Source organism: Sturnus vulgaris, chromosome 8 (assembly GCF_052056855.1).
Source record: "Sturnus vulgaris isolate bStuVul1 chromosome 8, bStuVul1.hap1, whole genome shotgun sequence".
Taxonomy (NCBI): domain Eukaryota; kingdom Metazoa; phylum Chordata; class Aves; order Passeriformes; family Sturnidae; genus Sturnus; species Sturnus vulgaris.
Genome location: NC_142250.1, coordinates 16487809 through 16509732, shown reverse-complemented (window position 1 = coordinate 16509732; position 21924 = coordinate 16487809). Strand labels below are relative to the sequence as shown.

At 35.7% G+C, this 21924-nt stretch overlaps 1 protein-coding gene and 1 long non-coding RNA gene across 8 annotated transcripts in view; both read left to right on the top strand.

Moving 5' to 3' along the window:
* Positions 1-21924, top strand: part of LRMDA (leucine rich melanocyte differentiation associated) — a 640335-nt gene that overhangs the window by 38375 nt on the left and 580036 nt on the right. The gene's annotated exons all lie outside the window — the stretch shown is intronic.
* LOC148223009 (uncharacterized) lies at positions 754-21069 on the top strand. 2 transcript variants are annotated; one of them, XR_015805136.1, is made up of 3 exons: positions 754-11205; positions 12422-12440; positions 17754-21069. It is a non-coding gene; the product is annotated as an uncharacterized LOC148223009 (long non-coding RNA). The 2 variants fall into 2 exon arrangements; XR_015805135.1 differs by having other exon boundaries at positions 754-12440.

The following is a 21924-nucleotide window of genomic DNA, read 5'->3' as shown; positions in this document are numbered from 1 at the left end:
TGAACTGTTGTTTGCATCACATAATTTTCTTCATATTTGAATGTGCGGGGAGTGAACTGTTTTTTCTTGATCTGATTTCTGTATGAGGTTGAAGTTGGGTTTTGAAGTGATGTTGGAGGCTAAATCTACACAATCTGCAGTTGTTCTTTGTGTATCCAGAGCACTTAATTCACTGGCACAATCCAACTCCTCTCGTGAAAACTGTAACCAGTCTTAAACTGAGTTTTTGTGTTGAATTCTCTTCTGAATTTTTTCTTTTGAATTTCTTTCTGAATAGAAATCTATGTTAGATTGAGAGAATATCAGTTAATAAATGGAAGGCTATCACAGTCTATGGAAAGTCTATGGCATTTGGAAGAGAAATAGTTTTATGTACTTGTTTTAGTTTTCAAAGTATGTCAGTAGATTGAAAATAGTATCTTGGTGACTGCTCCTGCATAGTCTGTGATTATCTGGATTTTGAGATCGAGAAGTACTTTTTTTCCAAGAGCATCAGGGGTTAAAGAAAAAGACATCATAAAGAGCATGTTTTAAGTACAAGAATCAGATGGATCATTATTACTTTCTGACTTCCTTAATTTCTCTCACTCTAAAACAGTATTTCCTCATCATTGCTGTTGTGAATCAAGAGCGAAGGACTGCAGAAATAACTGTTGTCTGAGGACAAGGAGCTTGGCTGAAGGGAAGAACCTGCACTAACCCTGGAATTATTGTCTCTGTCTTTTCCTCTCTGTTTTGTTGAAAGGTATCTTCGTCTCACCTTGATGCAATATAAAAGATTCTCAGCATATGGTTTCAGATGTTAAGAACTTGACTAGTTTTGCTGATTCCAATCGCTAAGGAGGGCCTCAGTCCTCCAGTGTTCAACAAACCTGCTGGTGGTCATGGTGCAAAAAGTTACTTGGCATTTGGCAGGAAAATCCTTGTGGAGGTTCTGTTTATTCATCACTTGCTTGTTTTGTGTGGTCTTGCATGGTTTGTGCCATTTTTGAGATCTTGCATTTACATAAATTATCCTGGAGATGATTTTTCAGGTTAAAAGGACCATCCCCAAGCCCTTAGCTCGTGCAAGCGTGAAGAGTGAGGAGCACAGAAGTGCAAAAGGGCCATGTATTTCTCTGGACTCAGCATGTCAAATCAGACATGCTATACAATAATTATACTGTCTGTAGGGTCATGGTTAATGCAGTGCTATAGCTCAGTTGTAGGCTTTACCCATGAACTGATGTTTGCAGTTTTGTGATATTTTATACTTTTTACTTATATTTTTGTTTTGTTTCTCCTGGTTTTTCCTTTTGATGATGCTTACCTGAGTGAGTTGCTCGCTTGTAGAACTGAAAGATTATTTCCTTACTTAATACTTTATTTTGCCTTTTTAATTTAATTTGCCTGCTGAGTCTTTAAATGGAAGCGGTGAATGTTTTTTGTATAATACAGCCATCCTCATTGCTCATGCTTGTAGGAAACTTTGTTATGGTGAGAGACTACAGTGATAGAAATAAATTTTAAAAGAACACAAGTAAGAGATGCAGAATATCTAATGTTAGGGGGTAGTTTAATTGGTTCAAAACTCAGGGGTCTTGCAGATTGGGCCAATACTTCTCTTCAGGTACTGAAGTCCCTGCTGTTTTTCCTGTGCAGTTAGTATATGAGCTGTATTGGCAGATACTAATACTTGGATGTATGCACAAGGCCAGCTCATTCTTTTCATAGAAAGTATAGTGTGTGTTGGCTGCTGCTGCCAGCTTGCTGGCATTTAATGCACACACAGAGACACACACACACACACAAAATAATGTCTTAAAAAGAAAGATCTTTAGGATGTATGCATATTTCCTTTATATATAAGTATGGTATATCAATTATATTTTTAATCTATATAAACTTGAGGGTGATGCTCAAGGATTGTTCTACTTTGATTTAGCACTTGTGGTAGGACTTTGTCAATGATAACCTTTGCACTTATAACTTTGAAGGAAGGAACATATTATTAGAGGTTGCTTGCAAAAAACATTTAGTCTCTTGAGCATAAAATCTCTTAAAGTGCAAGGAAATGCAGCAGAAGTGTCCTTGAACCATTTGAGAAGTGTAAGGTTGTAGATTTGCTGAAGTGACATGACTCTTCAAGGCCATGTGGCCACAAAAGCACTGGATGAGGATGTTGCATTTTAGATTCCCAGGACTTCCAAGACTTTTTAGTTGAAGAGATAAGAAAAACTTATCATAGTTGACTTAGTTACTTAAGTGACAAAGTGTAGTGATTATTCTAAAGCACTTAAAGGCTAAAGGAAGAATGTTCTAGACAGAACAAGCGTTAAGAGTATATTGAATATTTGTAAAACTCTGCTTCCAACATAGTTATGTTAAGGTAATTTGACAGTCCAGTGTGTGAATGTTCAAATCACAGCTGCTCAAGGATCTGAACAATTTCTACCTATTATCTTGCATTTAATACACTTTTTATCTTGGATAGTGAAGTGCTCTGGAATAGCACAGAAACAGTCATATGGGAAGGTGACTCTACTGGAATTGCTGTGGAAAAAATTGTCAAGTACTATATTTTCTAGGAATGAAAATGAAACCAACTCAGCTTACAGAACTGAGAGGCTGTGTATCTGTCCAGTTTACTTTCTTCCCCCACTCTGTGCTGCCTTTTCTCCCCACTGCCTTCAGCTCCTTAAATCAGCAGAAGGCTGATGAAGGTGCTGCTGAGAGATTTGGGTGCAGGTGCAACACGAGGTTCCTGCTTGCTTGCCAGTGATCTCTCTTTTGTTCCCTGTGTTGCCTGTAATAGAAGCCAGCTGTTAGCTCTGTTCATGTGCAGTATTGGTTCTAGTTCTACCAGGTGCACAACTAGGAAATTGCCTGCCAGTCTAAGTGGGGAATGTCAGAGGGCAGTTCAGTTTCTTTCACTGTCAATTCTTTGGCTTCCTTTAAATAAGTCATATCGAGTAGGCTCTTACTACCACTAATGAAAGGGCTTTTGAAATTTGGATGTACCTCTAATGAGAATCTATCTCAACCCGTTTAATGTGGGCCTTTACTTTGTGACTGAATTATAGACTCTGCAACCAGAGGTGATTTGAAACAAGAGGTTCACCTGTGTTTAAATGATTGAGCAGAAGAAAAGAAGTTTCTAAAATTAAAGAGACAAATGCCTTACTGTAGATTTTGTCTCACTTTCTAGTAATTGGTCAATGGAGGAAGAGAGAACAAATGTCTATATTGAGCTAAAAGTGAATGGGCAAGTGTTTCTTTGTGTGTTTTAGTATAGCATATGAAAGTCCTGGTTGCTGTAGTCCTAGTATTTTGAAACCTAGTGAAATGGTGAAGTCAACTTTAAGGTAATCTAGCACCTTTTTTTTCCTATTTTCTTTCTATGTGGGGACATAAGTGCACTGGAAGTATTTAAGACTAGTGTGGGTAGAAAAAGTAGCACTAGAAACCCATCAAAACAGGTATTATTGTAAAGTTGATATTTGTATTTGCAGCAAAGCCTATTACTATCCTAAAACATGGAATGAATAAATACTTCCTATGTCGGAACAGAGGCACCTTAGTAGGCAGAATAACATCAGAAATGGTCAGTAAGCTTAATTCTATACACAGAAACATCAAATGTTTCAGGTTCTCTACCTTATATTCAATGTGCATAATCTAAATCAGATTTTCTGAATGAGTCCCTGACTGCGTATCTCCATACAATACTCATTCTTAGGGGAAAAACAAAACTAGGGAAAAAGACTTCTGCACCCAAGTGAGTGGAGTGAAACCTCATTCACACCTCTCTTTTCCCTAGTAAAAAACCACAAGAAAGTCTGCAAAAAAGATACGTAGTTACAAACTTAGGATAAAGGTTTCTCTGCAAGTTCCTAAAATCAAATATCTGAACTTAACCTCTGTGTCAAGAAATTTGCTCAATTAAATGGTATACTTCTGCTTTTCAAATCACTTGCAGAAAATAATGCATATTTCTTTTTGCTAGGCTTTGTATGCTGAACACAAATGAGATTTTTGATATTCAAATCGATCTCATTGACTAGAAATAACCTTATTCATATTATAGAGTGCATTCACATCTATGGATGTTATGTAGAAAGCTAAGTGTTACTTAAGCCCATCCTGTTCAGGTCTCTTTCTCTGCAAAATTTAAAATCTGTCCTCGTCTTTTGCTACAGAGCTCTGTATGTGTGTATGTATTTATTTAATAAATTATTTATGTTAAGGCCCTCATCTCTCTTAGTGAGCATTGGAATAGAAAGCAAATTGCTGTTGAAATTCCCTCTCTGGCGATTTCAGCTAATTGTACCACAATTAATATATTTAAAAGAGTAAACAAATCTCCTCCTCTTTTCCTCCTTGGTGTCTATGTAGTAGAGAGCTTTGACCCCATGTAAAGCTTTATCATGTAAGGCTCTTTTCAGATTCTTGGGCGAGTCACGCTAAGGCTTCATGTGCAAATGTGACAGTGCCTCTCTGTGCTTGACATTGTAACTTTAATATTTTGTTACTTAAATATACTAAAATGTACCCTGTATCAAACTGCAGGTGCTGCTACACTTCTATTACAGCACGGTGACACTTGCCTCGTAAAAACTCTGAGGCTTGTGAAAGAGTTAAGCAAAGCAGCCAGAAATGGTTTTCAGCTTTTACTTTCCAGATACAACCTTTTAAGCATACCTACATTTACCTGCAATGGCAATCGTTTTGCATTTTAATGACAAATCAAGTATGCTAACTTGCATTTGAAACGAAAGTGCCTTAAATGTCTCTGGCTGTCAGAATGAGATGTTAGGAGCTTGATGAAAAGAGAACAAAGAAGACAAAGTATGAAGCCTAGATACAGAGCAAAATGAAATAAAACCTTGTATGGCCTGTCAGGGGTGTCAGTTGATATTCCTATCTAAAGCACATTATAGTATTACTTTGCAGCTCATAGCTTACTCATCTGTCTTTTTTAATTCATCACATTCTAGCCCACATCTTTTAAGTCCCATGTGTCAACAATGGAAGAAATCTGTTAATTGACAAATGAGTGTCACAAATGTGAATTGGTGCCTTTACATCAGAGGCAGGTAGTCTCTGTTGTTTTTTGTCGGCTCTATTATTGGCATAAGCCAGTGTAAGACATCTGTCTTTGCCAGAATGAGAGATGACAGCCAGAGAAGGGCTGTCATTGTTTTAGTGCATGTTCATTCTGCTGAGATACTGTATAAAGATAAAATGTCAGTTAAAAGAATATGAAAAACTATCGGGAGGAAGTCCTTAAATTACTTGGGAAGGGGATCTGGGAATTGGTGCCAGAATTGAAATCCGAACGTTCCAGTTTGCATCTATCACATCAATTTAAAAATAATACTTTCTGAGTAACTGGGTCAGTTTATAAGGCATTTAGGAAAATGTTATGTTGTGTTGGCATAATTAGCTCATAAGATGGAAAGAAAAACATATTTTCACAGGATATGAGTTTATTACAAGTTCATTTTTCAAACATGTATAGAATTGTCTCAATAAAAGTATGCTGTGTAGCATCTCTAGTGTTGATTTGCATCTGTTTTGAAATATTGAAATTGCTTCTTTCCAATTTCTTTTTCTGTTATAGTTCTATTTTAGATTGATGAATAACATAATGAAATAAAAAGCATAGCCAGCTGTGAGCTGATGAGACAATTAATAGGAAGAAAATTATTAACATAGTTTCAGGGTGTCTAGAGGGTGTACAGTATATAAAAGTTACTCCCAAATCACTAAATCCCTTTATTGCAATAAATGACTTTTTAATCTTGGATGGCACAAAAGAGAGGAGGAAAATGTTTTAATGGAGCTGGTAGAAAGTGGGAATAGAATTAAAATGTCATAAAAGGCTGCTGTTTTACTTTTTACTTTATGTCAAAAGTCATAAGAAAGGCAGATTGGCACTTTTATTTTCAGCAGCTCTTACGATCAACCCTGTGCTGTACAGGACACTCACTGTGTACCCCCCTCCTTCCCAAATGACCTGTCAGGGGTTCTAAATGACCTTGTCTGAACTTCAGGCATTTTGTGGGCTATGTTGACACAACCTGGTGAAGGACTAACTCTAGATCTATGGGCTGCCTGATTTGGAGTTTCAAGACAGATATCTCTGAACGACAATTCATTAAAAGACTTAATTTTAAAGTTACTTGGGTTTTGCATTCGAAGTAGAGCTGTCAATATGGTTAATCTGAGACTTTCTGAATTATGATGCTACTTAATATAGGTAGAATTGTCATCCATAGCTTTGTAGGATTTGTGTTTTCTTTTTTTCATTTTTTTTTAACTTGCTTCTGGCAACTAATTGAGTAGCAGAAAATGTATAAAACTGATATTCTTTTTCCTCTTCCCACCATCTAATGTGGGGCTCTCAATTTTTTTTTGTCTTTGACTGCTCTGTTTATCTCCAAATATCTCCTGGCTCTTTCACTTCAGTCCATGGTTAATGTCGATCGTCAATTTAGTTTTAATTATTGAGACCAGTAACACAGTTTAATACTTCTAATAGGTGCTAGTAATTTTATGAGTCTTCTGTGTCTTAGGGTCTAAAAAGCTAAGATGAGTAGCATACATCTTCCATTTTTTAAAGTATTTGGATAGAAATATTACTGCTCTCTAAATAGATTTTCTATAAAAACAATACTAAGAGAGAAGGTGGTTTTTCTCTTCAAGGCCTACTTTTTTTTCTTTTTTCATTTAAAAAGCTGGTACTTTCAAATCTCTTTGGAATTAATTTTGCTAGACAATATTTTAAAATATTATAATCTATGAAAACTAAGAAGTGTTTTCTGCTTGTATGCAAAGGCTTGTGAGCCTGGGATACCTGTAAGCTTTTAGTGAAAGCTTTGTTCCTTCATTTCCAGCCTTCATTGGCTCCAAGTAGATGTTTAAATTTCCAGTCAAAAGCCATGTAGTTGGTATCTAAATTGCCTGGCATGTCTTCTCAGGCAGGTTTTCATCATGGGCTTTGAAGTTCAGTTTCCTCTGAGAAGTGGAAAGGCATCACTGCCTCCATTTTACAGAAGGCAGAACCGAGTTGTGAGGAGCCCTTGTTGATTAACTATACATGCCAAATATTATTATCAGCTCTTCATACCAATTTGCATAAATCACTTCTGCATGGGAGGACAAGTGATGGCTGACACCTGTCCACTTACCAAATCTGAAGTGATCCTAGAGATAGTTTATTCTCACGTGTTACTTGGCTGCACTTTTTGTTATCTGATAGTGAATGTATCAGAATGTGGTGATACAGCAGAGACTGAAAAGAAAGATGCACTATAGACTTAGAAGACATTTTTGTTTTCTTTTGGTTAAATGATGTATTATTATAGATATGACAAAGGTAAGAGCAAAAAAGTTGTGGACTAAGATTGTATCTTCTATTGTTGATGGACTTCCTTCCTTCTCTAACTAAAAAATAAGAGATAATCGGAAGGATAAGTAGTAATACCAGATCGGTCTCTCTAACAGAACTGAATTAATTTTGTCATGAAAATTCATATGCAGGACATACAATTTGAGTTGGTTAAGTTTCTCTCCTGTTTCATACCCAGTGCTTACAGGAAGATGCCATGAAGAGGCTGGAAAAAACATTCAGCTTGCGGAATTCTGCTTTGGGAGCGTGTGTTTGTATGACAGTATTGTCACTGTTAAATTAGCTCTAGAAAGGGAAGATACAACATTTCTGTAGTCAAATTCCTGTGTGTGTGTGTGTGCTCATACCCTCTGGGTGATTCCCCTCCTGACTGCCAGCTGTCATACAGAATCTGAAACAGACAAAAATTTATTGGGTAGTATTTAGAAACATGTCAGTGGTAATGACTGGATCTCTGATTTCAATTATCACCTACTAAATTTAGGCTAATGTAGTGCATTTGTAGACCTGTTGAATGCACTTGACATCATGTTTAAAATATTTGGAACTGCACTGGTTTTTAATATCATATGTTGACCACTTTCTTTTTCCTACTCACATCTGGTGCATGGCAGCAGGCATCCCATGTGACCTATAAAAGCTTCACTTGTGCTAGTTTGAGTTTCTTTTTCTGCTTCAGATTATATTTCAGCAGAGAAGAAGACAGTAGTCTGAGACTACAATTACTTTAATGAAACACTGCTCTCAGATATGTAATTCACTCTTTTTTTCCCCCCCTCCTGTACAATCAGTGTGTAAACAGAATTTGAAGCTTTATTCTTACTGTTTGGCTTTAATTTTTCTTTGAAAATCCTTGGCCGCTAGAGTGCTCTTAAAACTGTTTTAATAACAAATTACCTATAGTCACTATTTTTCTATATCTGGGTGAGATTTCAGATAGAATCTGATTATACACCATTTCTTTTTTTATATTAACAGAGATTAATGTTTCAATCCAGAGTACTGAGTTCTGCTTTGCTTCTTTTGCAAACATTTTGTGCTATTATTTTAGAATTATTGAGAGGGATTATTTAAAAACAAAAGTTTATTTTTCCAAGTACTGCAATGCTTCATTGGAGTGCTGCAAAACAGTTTTCTATCATCAGATCTTGCACTCTTTCCATATCCATCTTCCTCATATATATTTTTAAATGTATATGCTGATGTTTGCAACTCTGAACTTGCCTTCTAACTATTGAAATAGTAACTGTTGAAGTAATTTGTTTGATAGTACTCAGGAGTACTAATCATCACAGATTTTAGTTTGTCTCTTCCTGTTTTTGTGAAAATATTATGAGTTTTCAAAGTTATATCCACATCTGCATGCAACTAATATAACAAATAAAGTAGTCTTCAAATTTGCATAGGCTACTTTGAGCAAGTTCATTGTCCACATCTTGGTAGCTGCATGAACAAACCTGGGCAATTTTGTAAGAATAACTCTTTAGAGCAAGATCCCCCTGCTTATACTAATTTTCCTTAGCTGTGGTTTCTTATTTCTGGGAGTATATTTTTCAGTAGTATTCTCAGTGGTGGTTAGCAGGTTCTTTTCCTGCCTAATGCTTCCAGACATCCTTTAGATGACTTCTTGTTAAGAATCTCAAAGTTGTTTTAAACTGAAATTATTATTAAAAAACCCTAAGCATGTTGTCTCTGAAATACAAGACACAATAGCAGAAGCTTTCAAGTTGGGTGTTGGAAACATTCCTATTGGGAGAGGAAACAGATCTTGAAGATGGAATTTCAGTGAAGTTGAATGTAGGCCTTCTGGTGAAATGTGTAAGGATGTACAGCCTTACTGATGATTTGTCACTTGCAGAATTTTTGGAAGTGTCTTGGATGGTAAGTTTCAGGAATAGTTTCATCTTATGTGTATTCTCAGTGGATTTTGTTTTGGTGTGGAAACTGTTTATGATTCCTTAGAAATTCTCTGAGCCGAGTATGGATGCAGATGCATGGATGCATCCAGTAGTTGTAAGGGATCTACCTAGTGGCTTCATGGTGTCATCCAAGTTAACATTTAAAAGCAGCAATGTTTACTGTTCTGATTTAAGCTTGTCTAGTTTAAGCCTAAAACTCATAACTGATCACAAGTCACAAAAAATGCCTATGTAACTTTATTACATCCAGCCTATATGTAATTTATATTTATCTTCCTTTCATAAAGATGTTTTTCTTAGTGGAGGATCCATTTAATGTGAGCCTAATGTTTCTTATTTTTCCTTGGATGTTTGAAAAATGAAACCTAAGGCCAGAGAAATTTCAACATATAAATTTCAATCATAAACTAACGACAGTCTTGAGTTTTGAATAGCTTTCAGAACAGGTTTTGCTCTATTATATATTTCTTTGATAGTTTGAGATCTCCTGATGTATAGGTTTTGTCCTGTGCCATCACTTCTAACAGGCTTTGTTGCTCCTACCAGAATGCTGGGATACTGGAAGTGTGCAGGGTGGGTATTTCACTTGTTTGGTTTGATATGTTTTATGATAGTATATTGATTTGGAAACACAGGGAACTTCTGTGCTGCTCTACTTTGCTAACCTTTCTGATTGCTCTATACTCAGTTCTTCTCAAATCACTCCTGTGCTGCCCGACTGCTACCTTGGATGACCCAGTGATGGACAGTTGTGATGACTTCCACTTTATTTCCACAAATTCTTCTGTTCTGTGTGACTGCAAAATGTTTCCTCTGCTTCCAGGTATCTTATCTCACATGATAATATAGTGCCTACCAACCATATGTTTCTACAGCACATAACTGAATTTCTTCTTTAATTAAATGGGACAGTTATTGCTTTCAGTTCATCAGGGTGGAGCTTCTTCACAAATACATGTTATTGTTTATCGTGCATTTGCTGTCTGTTTGCTGTGTCAGAGGAGTCATGCTTGGAAACTACAGAGGGAAAATTAGAATGTTACTATTCTGTCCTTGTTAAAACTGATAGGTCTAATATAATAGAAGTGCTTGTTATGGTCATGAACTTTAAACTAGGAGGCTCAGGAATTATATTGCATAAGCACACAAATGAAGTATGTTTTATATATCTGTAGAGAAGGAAGGAAATACTATGGTCTTTACTATAATTCATAAGCCCTATCAAAAATAAAAGTCTTAAAGTGTATTAAACTTAGTCCTTATGTTAAGGGCTTTTTTCTGTTTTCTTCTTGTTGCTTATGAATCCTTCCTCAACCATCATAGTCCTATAAAACAATTTCTGTGTAATAATCTGAGATCATTGTGGAGAATTGTAATCAGAATAAAAACTTGAATGCTTGTCTTTGTTATTAACATGTGACTTAGTTCATGAGTTCCGTCACACAGTGCTATCCTACTGTTGAATGGTCTCAGTATCCTGGCATAGATGACATTAATTCTTATTCTAAATGTGAACAAGTATTAATTTACTTCACTGAAGAGGAAATAAGATTACAACAAGGGAAGTTCATGTTTGGAAAGGGTAGAAAGTTGATATTGAAACTTGGCTTTGCATTTTGATAACCCTTTGTGATGCTTTCTCATTGCATGACTCCTACAGGAGGGTGCTAGTGGGTTACATGAAGACAAATGTCTTAGGAACAAAAATGACTCTCTTCTGTCAAAGCTGGAAGATGGTTTTGGCCCTTCTTTTTAAAAATTATTATTATTTTAATTTTTTGTCTTCCTGCCCTCCTTCAGAGAAGTCCAAGAAAACTGCTGGTACTAACAGAAGATGAAAATATGATTTTTGCTAACATCATATATTATCCAAGCAAATCTGTTCTGTGAAAGGTAGTTTTTTTCATTGTTTTGAAATAAAGAATCAGTGAATTGTTCTTGAAGGAGTATTGTTTCAGACTTTTCTTGCCTCTATCACTGCTTCCCCACCCCTACTTTTCCTTTTCTACTTTGTCTGTCTTTAGGGATCTTAATATTGATGCTAGCTGCAAATGGTTGTTAAACAAATTTTCTTCAGTCCTTAAGCATAGCTGCTTCATTTGAGTTGATGTAACGCAAGAATAATCTCTGCTGGGAGGCTAGAGGCCATACCCAGCTATAGCAGTATTGATACTGATTTTCTGGCTCCCACATTTCATTGCAAATTTTATTTAGAGGTAGTAAGTTTTCTTTGCTGAGAAACTGTAGCAGCAGCATCTACTAAAGTTGTGTTTGGTCTACTTAAAAGTTTTTAAATAGTATTCCGTTTGTGAACATCTGACTTAGTTAAATTGAACTTTGACTATAAAACACTGTGGATCAGTCACAGTATTTGTTGAGATGATGTTATCTGCAGCAGCAGAGAAGAAAGCAGGTGAATAAAATATAGACAGTATTCCAACATTGAATCAGTTAAAAAAGAAACCTAACTGGATAAGTTAGGTAGATTATACTAGTTTTACAGATAATTCTAGGCAGTAAGGCTGAAAAGGAGGTGAAGTTAGTTATGTGAGTGGCTGGAGAGATGTGATGACTTAGTGTAAGTTTTAGACTGTCACATCAGCAAGATTCTCAGTCCAAAATCCAGTATCTTGGCTGAGACACTGGGGGAGCTGGGACACTGAGCATCTCTTGGCTGCTGGGAATGCAAATGATTCCGAGAGAGGGATGTAAACCCTGTAAAAGCTTTTCCTTTGAAGTTAGGTAAAATATGGACTTTTACAACTGTTTAATTAAGTTATTTCAATTTGTTGTAATTCTTAACTTCAAGGAAATAAAAAATACACAGAACCAATTGTAGTGATGTCTAAATTGGCACTTAATAAATGCTGCTTAATCCTTCCAGAGTGGATAATAGCCAACTGCACTCTGCTTAGTGTCTGAGGACCTAGTGCATCCTTTTTTACTCAAAGAAAAGTAGCATAAAAATAGATGTTTGTACAATACATCTGTGCTAAGAAACCCTCAAATCAATGGGTACAACCATTGTGCCAATGGTACAAAGCTGACTGATGGCTGTTCCAAATGATCAATCCTTTCTTTTTTGAATTTTTGTTTCCTTGTTGTGTAGCTTGGACCTTTTATATAAAGTAAGTATTTAAACATTTTTTTCTCTTATATACCCTTCTGAATACATCGCGTGTGCATTTTTCTTTCCAGCTAATGCTGTTGTGTGGATGAGGGGCAAGGCTTGCAGTGGCACACAGCCTTTTTAGAAAATAGTTTGAAACTTGGTAGTTCTGTGTTGTGTCAGGCAAGATGCTTCCCATGAGTTTGTATGAAGTGTTTTGCTACTGCAAAAATATAAGAAGGAAGGTGCAGCTGTCCCCACAAAAGCAAAATCTGGAGCCTTACTGGTATGTGGAAGTGTTGTCCCTGAGCAAGGCAGGGGCTTCTGGCTCATGGTGAATTGAGTTTGTTCTATGCAGTGCATTGAATCTCTTGCCCTACCTTTGCTCTGAGTCAGTGCTTTGCAGGAAGTTAAGAGTTAATATATCTTATTATGTATTATGTTAACATATCTTATAATGTATCTTATTTCTGTACAAAGCAAATGCTGCAATGTGATTTGGAGTCCTATCCCTCATTTCCCCTCACTTTGAGCAGTGGTTTGCTGTATCTTACTTTGTAATTCTTGAAACGTCTTTATGATTGATTTTTATTTAATATGTGTTAGGCTTCAACCTTTCCCCAGTTTCCTTTTAACCTTGTCAGATTTCTCTCTGGTATTCCTCCTTCTTCTATTTTGAAACCATTAAACTCCTGTAATATAAATTGACTTACACCTCAGCTTTGGTAAGTATTTTTGAGAAACATGGAGAAACTGATGCATGCAGAAAATGTTGGACTTTTGGGGTCGGGGATGGAGACCCTGGATGTTCTGGGCAGAACTTTGAAGATGGAGTCCTTGCAAACTTTCAGTCATCTTGTAAGTTATTCAACATAAACTGTATAAAGACTACAGCAAAGTTGGTAAGGGTTCTTTCATTATTTATAGATATATATACTGGCATAGCAGTACTAATTATCTATATAGTATATATCTATGTGTACTATGATGTAGACTGTCATGTCCCCTGAAAAGATGGCTGTTTTTTTCTCCAGTTAAGTGACAGTCATATAGCATGCACTTAACCATGTTCTTAATTGTTTTGTAATACAGGAGTGGAATTAATGTCCTCGTGTGCTTTGCTGAGTCAAGATCTTGGTGAATTCCTGTACTCATGTTTCATGCAGTTAACTCTCTACTGATGTTCTTTCTGTTAAGAGTGATCAAGTCACAAAGCAATTATACTCCCACAAGCTGTCCTTTAATAACCTTTGTCATTTGTCAAAGTACATTAGGGCCTTGCATATTTTTACAGAGAAGCTACTGGTCTTCACAAAGTAATAGTGTGTTCTGATGTGCCAGCTCATCTTCCTTGCCAAATTGCTGTTGGTTCAGAGGGGAGCTCACTTCAGTTTAAAGAAATATCTTTCGTGTCTTTCTCTCAGACCAAAAGATTTTCAAACGAGATTAAAATCTTAGTTAGCAGCAGTCAGCAAACAATGCTCATTTGAACCAACTCAGCCTTCCAGTCTGGCAAAGCTTAGATTTTTTTAAGCTATTCAATAATCTTTGGATATGAATGTAACTTGTATTAAACTAGAAAAGGTATAATGATCTTCATATGCTGAACTGTGACAGTGTTTTAATAAGCATGTATTTATGATACTGCACCTGTATGAGTATTTTGGGACTTATGGTACTGCTGTTTATACTACAAAGTTGTAACTCAATGTGATCTCGTCTTCTCCACTTATTTTGTTTCTTAAGTAAGTGTTAAAACTGCAAGCAGTCAAGGTGTATTCCTCCTTGTAATTTACCGGCATGAAGTAGATATTTGGGGTTGGCATGTCCTTGAGTTACCTGCTATAGGGGAAACTACATGAAAGAAAAAGAGAGCAACTCCCTGAAAAACTATTTGATATTTTGTGAACGGTCAAAAAAGATATGATAATTCTATTGCAGTTGTGGTAATTTAAGCATATAAATTTCCCTTCAGTCCTGACAATCTCTTCATCAGGTAGAGAGCTCTGATGCTTAGAGTACATATTGCATCTCTACTTCAGGGATTGCTTTCTCCTAGGTAAAAAATGTTGAAGCCTGGTGGATCACTGCTTCTTTGTAGATGTGCATACACTCCAGTATTCAGTTCTTGGGTACACATGGAGACAGATGAAGTATGTAGAAGTCAGTCAAACGTGCTTTGCTGACCTCTGTCTGGAGCTGGGATTTATCAATATGTACAGTTTGTAGTGAAAGTAGGCTGTGACCTTTTGAAATATGCAAATATATTTTACCATTGTTACTATGTAGAAAGTAAAGCTTTAACTCTATATTCCACATTTCTAGCTGTTCTAGTTAAACTAGAGATTCTGTATCTTCATAATGAACAATATAATTTTCAAGAAAAGCATTTAAATTAGCACGTAAGCAGCCATTATAAAAAGTTAACTAATGAAAATCTTTAGCATTGTAGTCTCTGATATCTTTTTTGAAGCAAACATTTTTCCTTGTAAAAATATTTCTAAAAAATATTTTTAATTGCATATCCCAATTGTGCTACTTTATTATTGTAACAGTGGGTAAACTCTCCATTGCAGAGGTTTCATTGTAATGCTGATGCTATTTCTGTTCCATGTATTCTCCCTCTGTTGCTTGTGTGAATATGCACATGCAGGTATTTACACATATTCTGATTCATCTAGGCATTCTCATGGAATTCTGTCTCATTGTTGAGCTGTTAGCCTTGATATTGTATGTGGCTTTTATTTTTATTTTACAAATACCCATCTGGCCACTGAAAACAAGTATTTGTTGATGGATTAGAAAGGTTCAAGGTTCCTGAAGTTTGCACGTCCTGTGAAAAAGACAGGTCAATTTTTTCTCTCTGGGCATCTGTCTCTCATAAGCTCATAAATTGTTCTTGAGGCTAGATAGAAAAAATACTGAAGGCAACATCATATTTAAGAGTTTAAATGTGCTGATTGGAGTGTCTCAGAGTCTAACCTCAGGCAAAAGGTCTTGTGTTCAGTCTTTTTGACTGATGTAGAGTGGTCCACTGTTAATAATTTAGTGTTGAAGCCTACTAAATGAAAAATAGGAGACTCATAACATCAGTATCACTGTTGATTTTTCGTAGAAAAGATGAAATAGTTGTATTTTGATGTATGTTTCCATTCTTTACACACTTAACTGTTCTCTAATGTATCACTGCATCTGATTTTTTTCTTAATGAGCAATGTTTTTATATCTACAGAACACAGAGTTTGCCCTGCAGGACCTTATGTTCATTTTTAGTTTGCTCTATTTGTGTAGTAAATAAAAAATGAGTAGCATTGCCATTAGCCCTTTTATATGCATTACTCCTGACCATGCTTGTGAGTAATCTGCTAAAGAATGTGCACGTTCTCAGTTTGTAGCAAAATAGGGCCTGTAATAATTTCATTTTTTAAATCAGCCTAAAATGCACAGCAACAGAAAGAACCTTTGTTTAAGCAAGGATTTCGATGGCTGCAAAAATCAACATGCTGTAGGTTTAGGTCCAGTCTTTGTCAGATGTGAGCATGTTGTACTTCACTCTCCCATTTTTAGTAGGTATGAGTGGTGAAATGCAGGATGGATCATCTCTAAATTGTCTCCTGGAGTTCTAAAACTTGTTTGCTTTAATAAAGGATAAATATTTTGCATTTTAGAACTTCAGAGTTCAATTTTGGCAATGATGTGTAGGGTAAACATTTCTTGTGTGACTTGAAGGATTGTTCAGTGAGAACTGTTTCCTTAGCAAAACATGACATCAAATGTGCACACAAAAAAGTTTTGAAAACTTATTTTTATTCTTTGGAAATAGTGTATTTTCTGAAATAGTGTATAGTTGTTATAGATTTTACACATTCTTCTGAGGGTAGATAATTATGTATGTAGTCAGTAGTTGGCAGAAGACTATTTTATTTTTTCAGAAAATGTGAATATCAGAGAGTTGAACAGCTACTACAGGATGTGTAGCTCATTCAAACTTCTAAGAGTGCAGAAGCAGTAGTGAGGAAATGACCTTTTCTTTTATAGAGTGCTATGGTGCTGTTTAAAACTTGTCTGGGTTGACTTTCTGTATTGTTTTTCTTCATTATGTTTCCCAGTAAGTACAGATATACCCTTGATGGAACCATGATATTTTATAAATTATTTAAGTAAGATAGACTCTTTAGAAAATAATATAATTATTCAACTGTACAACTTAATATCCAGCCTATATATGTAATATATAATTAGAATAACACTGAAGGTCAGATTTTAAGTGCTTGTGTTCCAGATCTATGAAAAAAATATAAAAATGATAGTTAGGATCAAAATAGGTATTAAACTCTTAAGCATTTACTGTATCTTTGGAAATAGAATGAACTTTGGTAGCAGCTGTTGTCTTGCTTACATTTCGTGTTCACTAAAATAAAGATTTATAAAAGTGAGCATTTTAAACTCTTCTTAAGCTTCCTCAGATCATGTTAACCTGGTTTTCTTGTACTACTCTGAAATTGATGCTCAAACAGAGGAGAAGGGAGGGATAATTGGGCAATCGCTGTGGCTTTGGAAAACACTGATTTTGTCCCTGTTGAAGGGGTGGTGTTTTCCCTTCTAATTGCCTCAGAAATGTTACTGTCTGTCCCTGTGTTAATCTGATCATCTGAGCTCTCTTCAGTTTTTTGTTGCTGTCCACTCTTGTTGGTATTTTTTTTCTAACTGCAGCTCATGCTTTCTACCTCTCATTAAAATATACTAAAAATTATTCTAAATGAGATACCTGTAAATCAGTAAACTTCATTTTCTATGTGTCAGTGTACCAACTTTTCTCTTTAAACAGAAAAGTTGTGTTTCTGGTTGGGTAAGGGAATAGAGGAGAAGGGGATTATATTTCCTTCCAATTGGAGATAATTATGTGGTTTTAGTTAAGTTAGGTTATCACATTAGCTATTAAAAAGCACATCTGTAAAGTGCACATTGCACTTTCCCTGTCTCTTCATTTCCTTAGGTGATAATAGGGAAAAAATGTGTGGAACAGGACTCTCATTTTATTTTGAACTTAATACTCTGAAATTGGGCATGGTCACTGGGAGTTCTGGTATGGGAGGTAAGGAGGTAATGAGACAAATTTCTTGCCCTGAATTTGGAGATTGTTTTTCTATGCATAAATGTGAATTTCCTTAAGGTATACAAGAAAGTTCCATCTTTGCTATTGTGGTGTATCAAGCATGCTGTAAAAAAAAATCAGAGAAATTTGCCCTGTCTTTTTGCAAACTGTCTCAGGCATGTTTGTGCTGCTTGTATGACATGCAAAGAAGTCTGAGGTAGCTTCTTTAACATCTAGGCTGAAGAGGGAAAAGAGGACACCAGGTTCCAGTCTTGGCTTCCTATGGAATCTTCTGGGAGAAGTGTTCACAATGTCTACATAAGGAACTCATCATAAGCAACCTGAATACTTCCTATTGATTAAAGTAACTGGTGTCACAAACAAATCTGTTGGAACAAAGAAGTCAAATGTGTAAGAAATCATGAAGTATCAAGATACTGATTTTTATCCCAACGATGTTTTCTGATTGTTACTTCCATGTGTTGCTCTTTGTATTATGCTTACAAACTGAAAATCAAAAACTTTCTCTATAATGTACAAAAATTTGTAATCTAGGTAGGATTTACAAATCCCATTCTCTCAAACTGAAGCATAGAAGTTAATTCCAGTTCAAGGATCCAACAAACTGTATCTCTGTTCCCATTTTTAACTTCTTTTTTCATTCCAGTCAGTGAAAAGAATATTGGTTGCTAAAAAAGGCCTTATCTGGCTATACCTTAAAGATAGATCCTAAAACCTGTCATAATTTCAGCTGCTTCTTTACTCTTTCCCCAGAAGATTGGCCCAACATTTCTGAATGTTAGGGAAGGTGACTATCCCTTTTTAAAGCAAGGCACTTGGAAAAGCAGTGATATAACTATTACTGGACATTCATGCTGAGCATGTACCTTCTTGGTTTCATGGAAGTGCTTTTTTTGATGAAGCCTGAAAGGAACTTTGTGAAGGCTAATTGCACTTCATTGATAGATCCTTTACTTTGCTACTAGCTCTTGTTACCATACTCCGTATTTTTTTTTTTTTAATTTTTTTAGTGGTTTGACTCTCTCTCTCAAAAAAAAATCTAATGGTTGCATGAGCACAGACAAACTGGTGATACCTTCTTATACCCACCCCCAGTAGCCATAAGGTTTATTAGCCAAAGTGATGAATAAGAAAATGTGGATGTTGAGTACATTACTTACCCCCTCTTTGCCCTGTGCTTGCATCTGTAAAATAGAGGCTGAAACACTAAACCACACCAAATGCTGAACCTTAATGCATATTGGTAAATCACTTACTATTGCCAAATATACTACAGAAATGCCTTGTTAATGTTACCTAAATTATGTCACTGGTCAAAAAATAGAATCAAATATGTATTGTGCTGCAGAATTTATGGTTCAGCATATTGATTTCCAGCTTGATGATATTACAACATGCTAAGGTTGGTAGGGATCTGTGATAGCATTGGTGCTGTGTTTTATTATAAATCAAAGGCAAAAACATTTCTGGTCCAAAAATTCCATAGCATGTTATGTACCTTGCTATATGGAGTTAAATTTCTCTTCCCATGCCCCAAGTAAATTGCAAATTAACGCTAATAAATCACATTGCAGCAGTTGGTAAGAAGTGAAAGTATATTAATAATTAAATAGTTCTTTTCAGCCACCCCTCCCCCCTTCCTTTTTTATGTGGTGATTTTCTAGACTCAAAATCAGCGTGTCTCATGCAGGCTATCTATAATATATAGTTGTTTCAAATCAGCTTTACTTACTGAGCTTTTTCTAGTAATGGAGCTCTGTCAGCAAAAAGCATATGCACCAGCAAATGATGAACGATGGACTTGTGTCAAATGGAAGCTTGAAAGGTGCTTCTGTAGTTAAATGGATTAGTCTGCACCAGAAGTTCAAAACTCCTCAAGTGTAATTGTTTCAGAGAAAAGGTATCCCTGGATTGATAGGGGAGGCTAAGCAATGAGAGCTGGAGGAAGAACTGATTTATCAGATATAAGTGAGGGTTTGCTAATCCACAAGAAGTAGGCTTTGCTGTTACAAGATTGCTGGTTTGATGCTTTTGCAAGTTTTCTTCTTTCTTATCATGTGAAATTTGTAAAGATTTTAATTTATGTCAGTGAAAGACAGAGATATTTGGGGATTTTTTTCATACAAAATTAGCAAGCTTAATTCTATTTATGTGGCCATGTGCAACAGTAATTTCAAAATAATCTGTAACATTTTTCATACACTTTCTAAAAATGTTGCTTCTTGTTTCAGTAATAGTGTTAACTATGAAACTGACTTAGTCTGCTTATAGTTATTTTGCAGTTTCACGCTGAATAAGATAATTAGAGATTGCTATATAAATGCAAAAAACCCTGCATGTAAATTGTAACTTTATATAAATAGTGTTCTATTACTGTTGCTCATTAAATATTTCATGATTTGTGTTGTTAATGTGTAACTCTCACTCGGAAGAAAATATTTGCAGAGGAAGAAATGTACATTAGGAATTAAACTTTTGAAATATTTTTCCTGGGTTTGTTAATATATCTTTTTGGCTGTACTTAAAATGAGTGTGCCATAAGAGTGTTCAACAAAAGAATAGCTATAAGCAGGGAGGCTTTCACTGCTCCTCAGTCTTTCCGTTGTGCCAGTTTTTCCTTCTCTTCTGCTCCTTTGCAATTGTTAGCCTTCATGTGAACTGAAAGGTACTTCAAAACACTGGAAGAAAATAGTCTGAAAGCTTCATGCGTGTTTGCTTCATAGTAAAGAGAAGTGAAGAAGTTGAAGACTTTTTCCACTGACAGGTGTTTGTGTGTCAGAGCAATGAATGCTTTTGATGGCAAACCCACTTGCTTTTCTTCATTGTACTCTTCTTTCTAAATATTAAAAAAAAAGACAAAATCTGACAACAAAAATTCTCAAACTGTATAATAGAAAGCTTGCTTTATTTATTTATATTTTATAAAAGGAGATATTTAAATTATTTCAATGGCTATTCACTTTCTTTTTGTGTGAGTGAAAAAAACAGCAGTTGAGCAGTGCCTGGAATTGTGAAGGCACTTTTTAGTTGTATCCTCATTATGATACAAAAATATTGTCATCTGATGATTAGTTGGTACAAAATTTCATTGTCTTACAGGGTGCACATCGTTCTTTAAAAATATAAAAGCCCCATCTTATGGAGCCTAAAACTATTCTAAATAACCACTTCTTTTTAAAGATTGTTTTCACATTTTTCAGTCCTCTGCAGTTAGTTTATTAGCATGGCGCATGGCTGTCATTTACTTAGTTTATTATCTGGTGAAAGACAGTAATTTAAGATTGTTTTGCAGGTGCTAAATGTTCTGATCTTTGGTTGTTTTCATATGTTAAGTTGTGCAATGCAGTTGCATCATATGGAATTGCATATGCATCAACAGCACAGTCAAATCTACCATTTGGAAGAGATTAAAAACAGGAGTTGAGAAAAATATGACTAAGTAAGCCTGTTCTGTCAAACATGAGAAAAATTCTTCCTGTTAAATATGAAAGAAAAAGTTAACTAACTAAATTAGTAACCCATTTGGTTGTAACTAAGTTCATTTTTTCTTTCCAGTAATGGCTGAAGTAATTTGAATGATGGCTAAAAACGGTACAAAAGTGAAGTCTGGACATACATAGACAAATATTTGGCCAAAGTGTTGGGCTGTTCATCCTTACTTGCCAAATAGATGCTGTGTAAATTCTACTGCAGACTGAAAACTGACTCAGTAGCATAAAGAAGCCTTTTTGAGGGATATTTTTGATCAAACCACAATGGGCAGAAAAAGCAATGTATAACTATAGAAAATTGGATTACTTGGAGTGGGGAGTGAGCAGAAAGCACATTTAATCTGAACTAGTTGTTCTCTTTTACCTCAAAGCAATTTCAATATGTATGATCCAGTTTTCACTATCTAGCTTTTGTGGATAACTGTGAAAAATAGTTTCACATTATCTTTATGGGTAAATGAAGTATTATATCAGAATTTTTGGAACTCTTCACTTTTCCATATAATATATCTAGAGGGCTGTTTTACAATATGCTTCCTTCCAAACCTGATAGAAGTTTTCTGAAGGTCAGGATTTTGTTATTATCTTTTTATTTATGTCACTAAATGCAAAAGAATTCACTAATAGGCTATTTAAAATGGATTGCTAAGTAATGTGGCTGCCTTATTACCACTGACTCCTGAAATAACAAGACTTCAGAAAGTCTCAACATAAAATATTGCACCCATTAGGTCCTGCAGGTGCAGGCGAGTGAGGAGTGTGCTGCTGGGTTCTTTGAGTCACGCACTGGGGAAGGGAGCAGACATTTCCCAGCATGGTCCTGAGGACAGAGCTGCAGCAGCAGCACATCCCTTCTGTGGGGCTCAGCCAGCCTGCAGGCCTGGCACAGCGGCTCC